Source organism: Arvicola amphibius, chromosome 9, assembly GCF_903992535.2.
Source record: "Arvicola amphibius chromosome 9, mArvAmp1.2, whole genome shotgun sequence".
Lineage (NCBI taxonomy): Eukaryota > Metazoa > Chordata > Mammalia > Rodentia > Cricetidae > Arvicola > Arvicola amphibius.
In genome coordinates, this window is record NC_052055.2 from 91,427,034 (window position 1) to 91,441,768 (window position 14,735).

General features: G+C 46.0%; 1 pseudogene; it reads left to right on the plus strand.

The window, feature by feature from the left end:
• Positions 1 to 399: 399 nt before the first annotated feature.
• Positions 400 to 13,161, plus strand: LOC119823752 (annotated as a pseudogene).
• Positions 13,162 to 14,735: the final 1,574 nt, after the last annotated feature.

Consider the following 14,735-nt stretch of genomic DNA (forward strand, 5'->3'; position numbering starts at 1 on the left):
TTTTAAGATAGAGGGGGAAAGGCACAACCAGCCTGAAGGAGCTCATCGCCCTGACTGGGCCAGAGCCCAGACGCCCAGGATGGAAAGAGCATGGGCTGTGGTCATCCTAGGCAAGAGGCCAGCAGAGTCACTGCTGCCAGTACCACGGATCCTGGAGCCAGGATCTGCCCAGAACACTCACGGGAGCCTGCAGGCCATCCGGAGCTGGCTTCCCAGGAATGTGTCTGCCTCCTCGGCAGCTGGCAGAGGCGTTGCTTTTCCTCCGCAAGGCACGGGCCCTGAAAAATGTGGTAAATCTACATCTGCTGGCACCAGCTTGGGCATGGCTCAGATTAGGAAAAAACGCTCTCTGCCTCTGAGCTGCAAATCCTGGCTCACTGCTACAGCCAAGTGAGCACCATGGGGGAGAGGAAGAAGCAGATTCCAGGAACACCACCAGGACACGTGGCAAATGCCTGTGGCTGTGAATTGGGACACCTAAAGAAAGCAGGGGCTGCCTGATGCACAGAAACATGGGCTGGTGGGGGAAGGGGCACACATGAGAAGGCAGGGCAAAGTGAGGCCATGTGTATTCTGAGGAATGTGCTGTGTGGCCCAGAAGCCCGGCCCTGCAGCAGACATGTATCTGGTGTCCATCTCTCATAGGCTGGATACAGAGCCGGGAAGTTTGGGAGGCAGGCAGAGAAGCCATCTGTGAATTCCCGCCCCTGCTTTTCCACTGGCTAGCTGGGTCTGTAGAAAGTTCTGGAAGCCCTTTAATCTATAACAGGAAATGGTGGTGAGGAAGAAAGAAAGATGCCTCCATAGAGGCAGTGACTCGGTGGCAGGGGCAAGATACCAACTACTGGGGTGAAGGCCGTGGGCACTTGATCTGCTCCGTGTTCCATGTTCTCTGCTGGAAACAGAAGCCGGCCATTGTTGAATTTGCCAACCAAAACCATGACTGGCATTTGTCTCTGGCCTATGGAAGGCACATCCACCTCAGCCACCATTCACCTGGCCAAGATGGTTATACCTGAAGAATAACCATGCCCACATTATCAAACTCCCTGGCCCCACACAACTTACACACATCAGCCAGAAGGACTTTCTTTTAAAAATTATTGGGGTATATTATTTATACATAATAAGTTTTATTGTGACATTTTAGACGTGTACATAATGTTTTAATGTATTTCAATTCATAGGGGAAAAATTTTGTGTGTGTATGAGACAGAGAGAGACAGAAAGAGAGGGGGGGTCTCACTATGTAGCTCTGACTGTCCTAGAAATCACTAACAGACTAGCCTCAAACTCACAGAGATCCTCCTGCCTCTGCCTCCCATTTTTTTGTTTTATGTTTCTTGGGGGTATTGTTGCTGTTATTGTTGTTGTTGGTGGTGGTGGTGGTGGTGGAAGGAGGGATGGGGAGAGTGGAGAAAAATGCTTTTAAAAAAAGAATAGTACCAGTGAGATGGCTCAGAGCATGACTTGAGTTCAATCCCCGGAACCCACAGAGGAGGGACTGACTGCTGAAAGCTGTCTTCTGACTTCTACACGCCTCCTGTGGCATGTGTGTGGCATGTGTGTGGCATGTGTGTGGCTATGTGCATACAATAATGAGAAGAAGAAGAAGTAAAATGTAAATTAAATAGGATCCCATAGGACAGTTTAGGAGGAGTCACTCCTATTTAAACTCTCTTGTGGATTTTAGGCTTGGACAAAATCAAGCATCTCATAGTACCTAAACATGTCTGTAGCATCAGCACCTCATAGTACCTAAACATGTCCGTAGCATCAGCCTCTCATAGTATCTAAACACATCCATAGCATCAGCATCTCATAGTACCTAAACACATCCATAGCATCAGCATCTCATAGTACCTAAACAAGTCTGTAGCATCAGTATCTCATAGTATGTAAATACATCCGTAGTATCCACATCTCATAGTATCTAAACACATCCGTAGCATCAGCATCTCATAGAACCTAAACACGTCTGTAGCATCAGAGTCCTTCTCTGCCATCTTCCCTCTCCTGCTCCAGTCAACATGCCAAATTTGTTTTGCCCCAGTATTTTTTTTCTTTTTTCTTTTTTGGTTCTTCGAGACAGGGTTTCTCTGCAGCTTTTTTAGAGCCTGTCCTGGAACTAGCTCTTGTAGACCAGGCTGGCCTCGAACTAACAGAGATCCGCCTGCCTCTGCCTCCCGAGTGCTGGGATTAAAGGTGTACGCCACCACCGCCCGGCTTGCCCCAGTATTTTTGCACCAGTTTCTCTCTCTGCCAAGAGACCCCAAAATGTTGTCTGCTTCATTCTGGACTCAGGTGGAACATCGCAGCCTCCTTTTCTTAAATAGTGAGTAAATCTTCCTCGGCCCTCTGCCCTCTGCCTACCTGGGGTCCCTAGGGACATTTGTGAAAGGACCATGCCCTCAGGGCTGATGGGTAGGGCCTGATGGAGAGCCCCACACTCCCCAAGCAGTAGGCCTGTAGTGGCAATACCAGAGGAAAAAGCTGCTGGCTTCTTTAAGCCAGGAGGCACTGCTGGGCCCCAGTGCGCACACTGCCCTGAAGGAAAGGTTGCCTTAGGGAACAGTCTTTGTGTGTCCAATGAGGAACAACTCATGTGATTACAAGTTATTGAAGACACAGAGCACAGGTTCTGTGACACTCTGCCCTTCCTGGTATTCTCAGAGCCAACTTACCGAAGAGGAACCGTAACCTCACACAGGGCGATACGTAGGCTGAGTTCCACTGACTAAGGGTCTTCAGGCCACAACCAGGCGGAAAGAGGCAGGAGGGACAGACCATCAAGACTGGTTGTAGTGTTTTGGGTGAGAAACACCCCCTGTCATCTCTGGTATTTGAACACTTGGCTCTCAATCTGTGGTACTCTTTGGGGGAGGTATAGGTGGTACAGCTTTGATGGAGGAAGTATGTCACTGGGGGCAGGCTTTGAGGTTAAAATATTCCTGCCTTTTCCAGTTTTCTCTCTCTGCTTCTAGTTCAAGATAGAAGCTCTCAGCTTCCTGTTCCTGCCACCATACCACCTGCTGCCATGCTCCCCTGACATTGTGGACTTAACCCCCTAGAACTGTAAGCCAAAATAAACTCTTTCTTCTATACGTTACCTTAGCCATGGTGTCTTATCCCAGCAGTATAAACACTGGTCCATTCCACAGAGGTCTTTACTGTGGGCTCTACAGCCCAGCCTATGGCACCAGGCCACGGCTCTGTGTTCTCCAGCCAGAGGCTGGCACTTGTACTTCCCATTCCCAGCTCAGCCATCTGCAACAGGCCCTGGCTTTCCCTTTCTCACCCCAGAGTCTCCTAGGCTGCTCTTGGGCCTGGTTACACTTATTCTCCCTGAATCAACCATAGGCCAACCTCTTATGCCATTCCTAGCCACCCCGCCACTTCACCATCCCCAGGACTGATATCATGCCCCTCCACATCCCATACCTCGGACCACAGCTTCAGAGCATCCAACTAGACACTCCCTCGCTGAACTTGCTGCTTCTCTCCCTGCTATGGCAAAATACTTGACCAAAACAGCATAAGGGGGGAAAAGTTGACTTTAGCTCATAGTTTTAAAGTATATTCCACCCTGGTGGGGAAGGCATGGTTAAGGAGAAAGGGGGAGTTGGCCACATTAGCCAGGGAGCAGAGAGAGATTAAGGCTGGGGCTCAGCTCCTTTTCTCCATTGTGTTCATCCTAAGACTGCGGCCATGGAATTGGTGGAATCCTCATTGAGGGTGGGTCTTCCACCTCACTCAATTAAAAGCCCCCTTACAGATGTGCCCATAAGTTGTCTCTTCAGTGATGCTAGAGCCTGTTAAGCTGACAGTCAGTCAGACACCACACCGCCTGCCATCCACTCACTAATGCTAGCTCTTGATGAGGACTGGGATCATAGCTGTCTCACTCGGCGTTAAATCCCCAGATATTCTGAAGAATTAGCAAAGTGATGGATGGATGGATGGGTGGATACGTGGATGGATGGATGGATGGATGGATGGGTGGGTGGGTGGATACGTGGATGGGTGGATGGATGGATGGGTGGATGGATGGATGGGTGGATGGATGGGTGGGTGGATACGTGGATGGGTGGATGGATGGATGGGTGGATGGATGGAAAGTATTGTATGTCTTATTCTAATATGTTTGCCTGACATTGTCATCTATGAATCTGAGACATCATGTGAAGACAGTCTCTCACGTGGCAAGAACAGTGGCCCTCAGGACAGTGCAGAATACGGCTGTGAACTGTGCAGCCTGCACGCTCTCTTCTCTCTCATAATGTCGATGATTCTCCTGATGGTTGGTAGTTTCTCTTTGCCAGTCAGGCATTGGACAGATGTGATCATTGCTGGAAACCCCATTTTTTTCCTCAATTATTTTTTCCCTCAAATTCTTTGGGAAATGACGCTTCTCAGGTTTCTTATCTGGAAATACCAGCTGTTAATCCAGACCCTGGGAACTTTTCTGATTCAGCGCTGACAGAATCTGAGATGATAAAAGTTAATGGACACATATAATGAAGCAACACAGGGACATTAACTATGTCTCCCAATCCCAGGAGGGAAAAACCATTAAGAATGGTGTGGCAGGATGGAAAATGAGCGCCTTATCAGATTCTGTCCTTCATAGAGCGGCTTCATGTGCAGGACCCTTTTGTTGGACAAGGGAACAGTTAGAGATATACAAGCCAACTGTATGAAAGCAGCCTATGGCAAATCACCCCATGTCTACAAATATGCTTTGTTATGTTCTGAATAATATTGTTGCCCGTGTCTACCACCTTTTAGCATTGTAAGGACAGGGTAAGCCTGGCTCGATATTTAACCAAGCTAACAAAAACGCTGAGTGTTGTTTTCGATTCAAAAGTTGTTTTGATTTCAAAGTTGGGGGGAAAACGTGTGTGTTTCTTAAGTATAAATAAAGACAGCTCGAGCTATTTGTGCCATCACTTGTGTGAAACTCATCTGGGGGCCAGACTTTGTGCACTGGTGCCCCTTCCCCAGCTCAGGACCTGAACCAGGCTGTTACAGAACCCTGGTATATATGGCTATCATATATATTTCCTGTGGTTTGAAGTAGTGCACTCTGAAAAATCCACATAGTAAGGTTTGGTGACCAGGGTGGTACGGCAGGAAGCCACTGCGGACCTCTATGTCTCTGTTAAACAAAAGTGCAATTCATTGTTCACGTGTTTGCCAAGCAAGAGAAAGGCCCTGCCTCGTACCCCAGAACTACAATAACCTAGAAAGCAAAAGTATAGGCAGCTGGGAGTTACCTGAACCCCATCTAAATGCAACCCCACTTACTGTTGTCTATCTTCATCCTCCTTGTGTCTTTTCCTGTATTTTTATTTTTTCCCATAGAACTTTCTTGGGGTTTTTTTTTGTTTGTTTGGTTGGTTGGTTGGTTGATTGAAGTGAAGTCTATTGGTAAACAGAAGTTCCTCATCTCCCAGTAGCTTCAGTGGAAGCTACAGACCAAAGGTGACTCTGGGTAAAGCTCACAGGGCATGTGGAGAGTTCCATAATTCACAGGGAAGCCTGCAGACACCAGGACAAAGTTCTTGCTGACATAGGTCAATATCTGACCCTCAGAGGAAGACTCAAGGTAAGAGTCCCTGCCCTAAAATAACAGCCCTACAGGAGGGGAAGGACATGTCAACCCTGTTAGGAATTTTTCTTAACGTGAGCTCTTTGCCAATGCAAAAATCCCAATCAAGCCAAATCACAACAAGCCAAATTAAAATATATCCAGGTTTAATGGGATTCCTGTGCTCTCAGGTGGACCCAAGGAGGAACCAAGAGGCCACAAACGTGACCACCAGGAGGAAGAGGAAAGAGAGACCACGTGTTCCTCTTTTGGGAGCTTGCTTAAATACCCTGTGGGAGTGGTCCTGACCCTCCCAGGGAGAGGGGTCAGGAGCTGGCATGCTGGGATTTGGAGTCCAGACTAATACAACTCTCAGGCCTGGGGGCTGGGATAGATGTGAGGGGCTGGGGTCTACACTCCCAACTTAACAAACACTACTTAGGACTTAGTTCTCAATTGAACACTGCAGAAGCCAATGCCGAAAGGACAAAATATTTTAATGTGTAAAAACAAAACAAAACAAAGTAAGAAATGAAAAACCCATGAACTAACTCCAGACATGCAAGTCTCATTGAAGAAACAGAAGCAATAAGAACAGAGACAAGTCATCTGCTTCACGAACCAATGGAAATGACTTGAAAATAAAAACTACCGAAGAATTCAAAAGAATGCTTATAAGGATGTTCAAACAATCAGCGTAGTCAAGAAGACACAAATATAGCTCAAAAGGGATGAATATAATGATGAAGTCAATCTATGAAAGTTGAGATAAAATTGCTGAACAAAACCCAAACTGAAATGACGGCAAAATGAAAACTCAATAAAAAGCGAAATAAAAACCTCAGTGGTAAACCACACCAATAGAATGGAACGTGTAGGAAATAGAGTCGGAGAACAAGGAGAAGGAAATGGGTCACACAGTACTGGTCAATGAGACATTTGAAAGGAAATACGAACAGAAAGCATGAGGGCTCTAGGATGCCATGAGAAGACCTAATCTTTGGGTTATGGGCACAGGAGAAGGAGAACACCATAGTGAGGGTACAGAGAATGCTTTAAATAAGATCATAGAAGAAAAAAATCCAAATCTAGAGAAAGATATGCCTGAACGGGTACAAAGGTACAGAACTCCAAATAAAAAGGACCAGAAAAGAAACTCCATCTGATTATATTATTATAATTAAAATGTTAAAAAACAGAATAAAGGGTATTAAAAACTGCAAGAGAGAAAGGTCAAATCACTTATAAAGACAAACCCACAAGAAAATCACCTGCTTATTCAACAGAAAGGCCTGGAAAAAAAATGTATTCCAAGTTCTGAAAAACAACAATTTTAACCCAGAATATTATACCCAGCAAAGCTACCTATTAGAAATGAAAGAGAAATTAGAATTCCCCCAGGGATCTCACGCTGGGAGACGAAAGTGCCAAAAGCCTGAGTTAGTCAGTCAGGTAAGTTTTCACTCAAAGATTTCCCTTTTATTACACCATCTTTCTTAATAATTTATTTATTTATTTTACATACGTTGGTGTTTTCCCTGCAAGAATATCTGTATGAGGAGTTACAGACAGCTGTGAGCTGCCATGTGGGTCCTGGGAATTGAACCCAGGTCCTCTGGAAGAACAGCCAGTGCTCTTAACTGCCAAGCCATCTCTCCAGCCCCTTAGCAGACCACCTTACAGAAAAGACAACACTGTCAATGATGGGTATGACCACAGTTTGCCCAGGACTGCTTAGATATGCATAACTGTAACCAACCCACTATGTAAAGTTTAAGCTCACCTCAGGATCCCCAAGGTACCAGGATCCCACTTGAAGATCAGTGGGTCTCTTTCCCTCTTCCCAGTGTCTCCACTCAATCCTCACGTGGAGGGACACGTCTCCTTCCCTCAAGGTCACTTGTTTCCACAGGATTCTAGGACGACAGCAGGACTTCAGTGGGAGTGTTCTTGGTTAAAGGTTCAACAGAGGGACTGGCTAAAGAAAGAAAAGGTATCATTAAAAGGAAACAGCAGGAGATGGCCTCCACCAGCCCAAGAAACGCGCTGTTCAGTGGAGCTCACAATCACCATGACATGCCCTCCACAGGTGACAGCTGTCTGATGCATTCAAAACGGAGAGCTGAAGACAAACCTGTGGTCAGAAGTCCTCTGTCAGCTCTCAGCTTGCACGTTTGACTTTATTTAAAAGGAGTAAGTCTCCATCTTTTTAAAAACACTGATTAAGGCTTCAGGTTTGCCATAAGTTCTACCTGAATAAGGTAAAAGTCCTGAGGTTTGACGATGTCAGGGATGAATAGGAAGTTCTGGAAGCTGGACCCCAGTGACCCTGATGGTAGGAATACAAGCCATACCCTGTGCCCACGCCATGTAGCCTTTGATGAAATTTGATAAGACCCAAAGTTGTGTCCAGGTGTATGAAAGCAAGGTGTGTGGAAGTGACTTAGAACTAACTGAGTGTCGAGCCCCTGGCTCACTAAACAGTTTAATTTTTTACAATGCACAGAACACTCTGTTAAAGGGAAAGATGGAACAAATGACATTCAAGGAGAAAATTTCACTTGCTGGATCACAAAAGAAAAAAAAGTCTGTTCGGAAAGACATTACCCCTTCCAGATTTGCATGCTTAAACCCACTAATGTTCTAAACGCCTACTATTTCCATTTCTCTCTTGTGCTGTTCCTACTGGTAATGAGTTGAATTTACTTTCAACAACCGAGAGCAATTATGTTGGCTTTCTGTCACTGTGAGTTAAAATCCACTTTAAAAAAACAAAAAGGAGCCGGGCGGTGGTGGCGCACGCCTTTAATCCCAGCACTCGGGAGGCAGAGGCAGGCGGATCTCTGTGAGTTTGAGACCAGCCTGGTCTACAAGAGCTAGTTCCAGGACAGGCTCTAAAGCTGCAGAGAAACCCTGTCTCAAAAAAAACCAAAAAAAAAAAAAAAAAACAAAAAGGAGCGGTGGGGTGAGGAGGTGGCTACATTGGTAAAGTATTTGCCATGCAAGCATGAAGACTTGAGTTCGGGTCCCCAGCACGCAGGTGAGAAGCTTAGCACAGCACTGCACGCCTGAACCCCTACACTAGGGGGTAGAGACAGAAGTATTCCTGGGGCTCCTTGCCAACCAGTCTAGCCAAATGGATGTGCTCCAGACTCAGTGAGAGACCCTGTCTCAAATGATTAAGGCAGGGAAACAACTGAGGGGAACAGCTGGCATTGATGTACACACAGAAACGAACAACCCGGAAAGGCTGGTTGTGGTGCTATGGTGGTTAGATGTTTGGGTTTGGACTCTGTCAAAGCAACATGTCATGTGGAGAGGGCCTGGAAAAGGTCCGTTTACCTCACTGCGGCCAGGAAACAAAGACGGAAGGGACTGTGCCTGTATAGCCCTTTCAAAGGGGGCTTCCCCGGTGGCCTAAGCTCTTCCCATGAGGTCCCATCTCTTGAAGATTTCACCAGTTCCCATCAGGGTCACAGACTTTGGGGAGGCGCGGTGGAAGTTATGATCCAAAGCACGGGGCCAGGGGTACAGTGTTTCCAGACAAGCATGAGAAGATGGTGTCAGATCCCCAGCTGAGTATAATAGCCCAAGCATCTGTAACCCCAGAGCGCGTAGGGCAAGATAGGAGATGGAGGCAGGGAGAACCCCTAGAACAGTGGGTCTCAGCCTGTAAGTGGTGACTCCTACATGGGTAGCGTATCACATATTTACATTACAACTCATAACAGCAGCAAAACTACAGTTACGACGTAGCAATGAAAATAATCTTATGGTTGGGGGTCACCACGACATGAGGAGCTGCACGAAAAGGTCGCAGCACTAGGAAGGTTGAGAATCACTGCCCCAGAAGCTTTCCAGCCAGCTAGCCTGACCTACAGCCAGGAACAAGAGACCCCACCTTAGACATGGTAGAAGATGAGGCCCAGCATTCAAGTCCTCTGACCTCCACACATGTACGGTGGCACATGCCCACCTACGTACAAACAAAAGAACGAACACACATATCATACACATGCACATAGATACACACACGCATACACACACCTTTTAAAAAAAGAGAGGAGATCTACCACAGCAGCAACTAAAGTCACTGTGACCACTCCAGGCACTGAGACTGATGGCCAAAAAGGAATACTGCCCACAGAGGGGCCAAGCAGAGAAGGAGCAGGGTGGGCTTGGGCCTTTTCTGTTTTACCCCATAAATTTTGACCACAGCGAACATGCAAACCAAAATCTGGAATATTCCCATCCCTGCCCCCCCCCCAGGAAGTTTCCAGATACTCCTCTCCTCTTGCTACCCACACACACTCACCCACCGCCTTGGTTTGCTTTCCATCGCTGTGACAAAACACCATGACTGAAAGCAGCTTGGCGGGGAGAGGGTTTATTCCACCTCACAGCTTATAATCCGTGATGAAGGGGTGTCAGCGCAGGAACTCAAGGCAGGAACCGAAGCCGAGGCCATGGGTCCAGTCAACCTTAAACTCTCAACCCTATGCCTCTGTCTCCAAGTGTGTGCCGCCACGTCCGTTCACGCCATTAATATTTTTAAAGCTATTATAAATTTAGTCGTACACACTTCAAGAGACAGATGAACCAAGGAAACGAAAGAGACATTTGTAAAAGAAGAAGAAAAAAAAAAAAACACCAAACATGCCATAGAGAGACAGAAGGAAGAGTTTATAACTTCATGCTCTAGAATGCCTTTCTTTTGGTTCAAAGCTCGTCCTGATTTTAACTGTCCTGACCACAGTTCTGAGGAAACTGTAGCTCTGGTTTGTTACAGCTTCCATATCTCTGTTAAAATACCTGAGATGTATCCATGCGTATTATCTCTATTTGCTGTTGAATCCTTTAACATATGTTTCATAACTGGGTTCAAATCTGTCTGTTAATTCCAACATCTGGACCTTCTTCTGTTTTGTGGATGGCTTCCTCTCTGGGCTGAGGTCATCATCTATTATTTCTCCGTCTCCTCACCACTGGCTGTGGATACCAGATTCTGTCTGTAAAATATCTGAGACAAGCGAACGGTAAACAGCTCCAGCGAAATATCCCTCTCTTCAATGTAGCACAGCCCTGCAGAGATCAGCGACACCTGGCTTTAGTCATCTGTAGTTGGCAGATCACATGAATTCACCTTGCGGTGTTTGCTCTGGGTACTGTCTAGCCACATGGGGCTACATGCTGCATTAAAATGGCCGTCAACAGTCATGGTGGCACACAACTTCAGTCCCAGGACTTGGGAGGCAGAGAGGAGGTTCGAGGTCAGCGTGGTCTACAAAGTATTTCAGACCAGCCAGGGCTACACAGTAAGACCCTGTCTCAACATAAAACAAAGTGTTGGCCACCTCCTCCTTTCCTGCTGCGTTCATTTTTCCCTCACTCATCTTCCCAGAGAGAAGCCATTCTGACCCTCATCCACTTTCTGAAGTTTAGTTTATCATCATTTCTTTATAACCCCACCTGTCTGAAGGGCTTCTTAAAGCTATGGACTGTGACGGGGGAAATACTTGCCTTGCAAATGTGCAGACCGGCGTTTGACTTCCCAGAGTCTGTGTAAGCTGGATGCGCTGTAATATCAGCATGCCTATAGCCAGGACATAGAGACAGGATGCTTCCCAGAAGCCCCTAGGCCAAATGGCCTGGTGCATGACAGAGGTGAGCAAGAGACTGTCACAAACAAGGTAAAGGGCAAAGACAAACACTTGAGTCTGTCCTCTGACCTCCATACATGTACACCATAACACACATATGCCCATGCACACACATACACAGATCTTAAATACATACACACAATACATACACACACTATGCACACATCATAATACATCCAACACACACACATACACATCATATATGCACACACTATACAATATATACATCAGACATGCACACAATAAACATACACACATCATACATATACATACACTATACAATACACACATCATATATGCACACAATACACACACCATACATGTACACACAATGCACAAATATATATTATGCATACATACACATACACTCACACCATACACACACACACACACACACACACACACCCTTCTCTCACAGATAGGGTAAAATTAATAAATGATATTGAGAAATAGATTCATAATTTTAATTGATTCACAATTCTTGCCATATGGCAAAACAATTCTAACTAAATTTGAATTTTAAATATTAAAAAGGTAGAATAGGAATGAGGGTGTAGCACATTAAGAGAACAGTTACCTAGTATGTGTTTAGTCCTGAACTAGATCACTAACACATACATTTATTTAAAATAATTATATTAAAGAAACGTATAGCTATGAGCTGCGATAGTCAAATTATAACAATAAGGCAATAAATACATGTCATAAAGTCATGAGGTGTGATGTGATAGCCAAATTATAACGGTAAGGTAATAAAACATGAAGGAAATGTATGGATTTGATTGAACAGAAAGCAAGAACTTATATATGGTCCCCCAAAATTAAAAAAAAAAACTATGAAAATTATTTGTGAAATCTGAGGGCGGGGCTCTGCAGGAGAGATGCCCGGCAGCCGGAGATGCAGTCGAGTAGTGGTGGCGTGAGCTTCGCATGGAGGGGTCCAGCGTGGATGCTGAGGACTGAGAGTTTGATGACGCAGCATTGAAGTTCCTTGTTTGGAGGACACGTTACGAACCCTTTGTGGAGCATGCCTGCAAACTCTGTGCGCAGACGAGCTGAAGGTGAAGAGAAGACATTAGCAGCGGATGTGAAAACCAGTCTTCCACGGACTGCACCAAAAAAAAGCAGCTGCCATCTGTTCCCAAAAAAACGCTCTGCCCATAACAGAAGCCTACGTCTCCAGCCCCAGCAGCGCAGTCAAGAAATGGCACCCATGCTTCTAATGGACCCTTCTTCCTGGAATATTCGCTTCATGCAGAATCTACATTGGCGGTGAAGCAGAAGCTACCAGGTGGCTATGTACAGCCATCGTATCCCTCCGCGTTAGTGTGGTTTGGAGTGACATTCGTACGACACGGATTGTATCAGGATGGCGTATTCAAGTTTACCCGGTGTATTCCTGATAACTATCCAGATGGCGACTGTCCACGCCTGCTGTTTGATATTCCGGTCTTTCACCTGCTAGCTGATTCCGCCTCAGGTGAACTGGATGTGAAGAGAGCATGTGCAAAGTGGAGGCGGAACCATAATCACACACGGCAGGTCTTAAGGTACGCAAGGAGAGTCTTCTACAAGATCAACAACACAAGCCTCCCCTAAACCCTGAGGCTGCCATACTGTATGAAAAAGACACCTGGCTTTTTAAAGGTAAAGTGGTTGACAGTGTTAAGGTAGGTACTCCCCGTTTGTTTAACCAACTGAAAATAGAAGACCCCTACGCAATCAGCTTTTCTCCGTGGAACACCCCCACACACACACACACACATACACACACACGATGAGGCCAGAGAGAAGAGGCTGACTCAGCCTGACGAAGAGCACAATAAAAGTGTTCATGTTGCTGGCCTGTCATGGGTAAAGTCTGGCTCAGTACAACCTTTCAGCAAAGAAGAGAAAACAGTAGCAACCTAAGAGACAGTGGATCTGGCGCACCATGCACTTTCCTGCTGGACTCTGGCCTAGTTAGAGCTGACTAATGGCTACTGCCTGAAGAGCAAACCGTGTGAACAGTGACTGGCTATCGGCGTGGTGGACGCTGGTTCTAACAGCAGGGTGTGGCGACCTCTCATTAAGTAATGCACTACTTCTGTCAGAAGTGTCAGGGTGAATCGAGTTCAGTACTCCAAATTATTGGGGACCTTGAGGCTTAAGTATCTTTCTGAATATGTTAGAGGTAAGTTGTGTTTACTTTAACAGTGGAGAGAACGAACACTATGGTAGATGGAAGTGGGTGGTTTCCACCGTACATACGTTAGTTAGGCCATGAAGGAGAAAGGTGTAGAGAGAGATCCAGAGGGCAGCACTTTCAAGTAGAAGGACTGGCTGGCTTTCCGGCTTCAGCCTGCTGACCTGCTGTACACATCTGTCTCCGAAGCATTAGGAAAGTCTGAAATGCCGACAATTTGTGAATACAAGCATTCATTTGGAGCCTGGAGAGAGAGCTCGGTGGTTAAAGAGCACTTGATGCTCTTCTGGAGGACCTGAGTTCAATTCCCAGCACCCACAAGGTGACTCACAACCACCTGTAATTCCAGATCTGATGCCCTCTTTCCGGCATTTGTGGGCACCAGCCATGGACATGGGGCGCTGACAGACATGCAGGCAAGGTCATGTGATATCAGCCAGGGGAAATGAAGAAAATAAAAGGGACCACGGAGATGGCTGAGCATGTGAAGCTGCTTGCCAAACCTGATTGATGACCTGAGTTTAATCCCTGGGAACCACATGGTGGAGGAAGAAGAACAACTCAGATTGTCCTTCAGCCTCCACTTGCTTTCCTGGTGGGTACACACCACACATGCGCTCGTGTACACACAAACAAGTGCGCGCGCGCGCACACACACACACACACACACACACACACCCCACAATGCAATTCAAAATTTTTATTTTTAAAAAGCCAAAAGTTCAACAATAAGAAAGCTATGAAGCAAACTGCAACGTATCCAGAACTGGGCGTACTAAGGTAGGCAAACACATTCTCGAACAGTCCTTGATAATCTGTAAAATTTCTTGAGATAAAGTATGAAATGAAATCTTCATGGTTCCACACCACACGAACAGCATGCTTTCAACCTCTGACTTAATATATGCGAACAAAAACTGCCCAAAACAAATAAAAACTCTTCACAGTCAATTCTAGGTAACGGAACTAAGAGTGAATGCCTTTTTTCTTTACGAAAGTTTCCTACTTTTCTGTATTTAAATTTTCTTCCAAAATTGACAGAATAATTTCCATCTTAGTATTTTTTTCTTCTACAACAGAACACTAGATCGGGCAGGCTTCTCTGTCTGTTTGCCTGTTTGTTTGTCTCCTGTAGTCAGAGTGGCTCCGTTTGTTATGTAGCTAAAGATGACTTTGGATTCTGATCCTCCTGCCCCTACCTCCTAAGTGCTTTGATTGAAGGGAAGTGCCACCCTGCCTAGGTTCTAAGTGCTGGGGATGGACCCAGGGCTTTTCCCATGCTAGACCAGCAATTTACTGG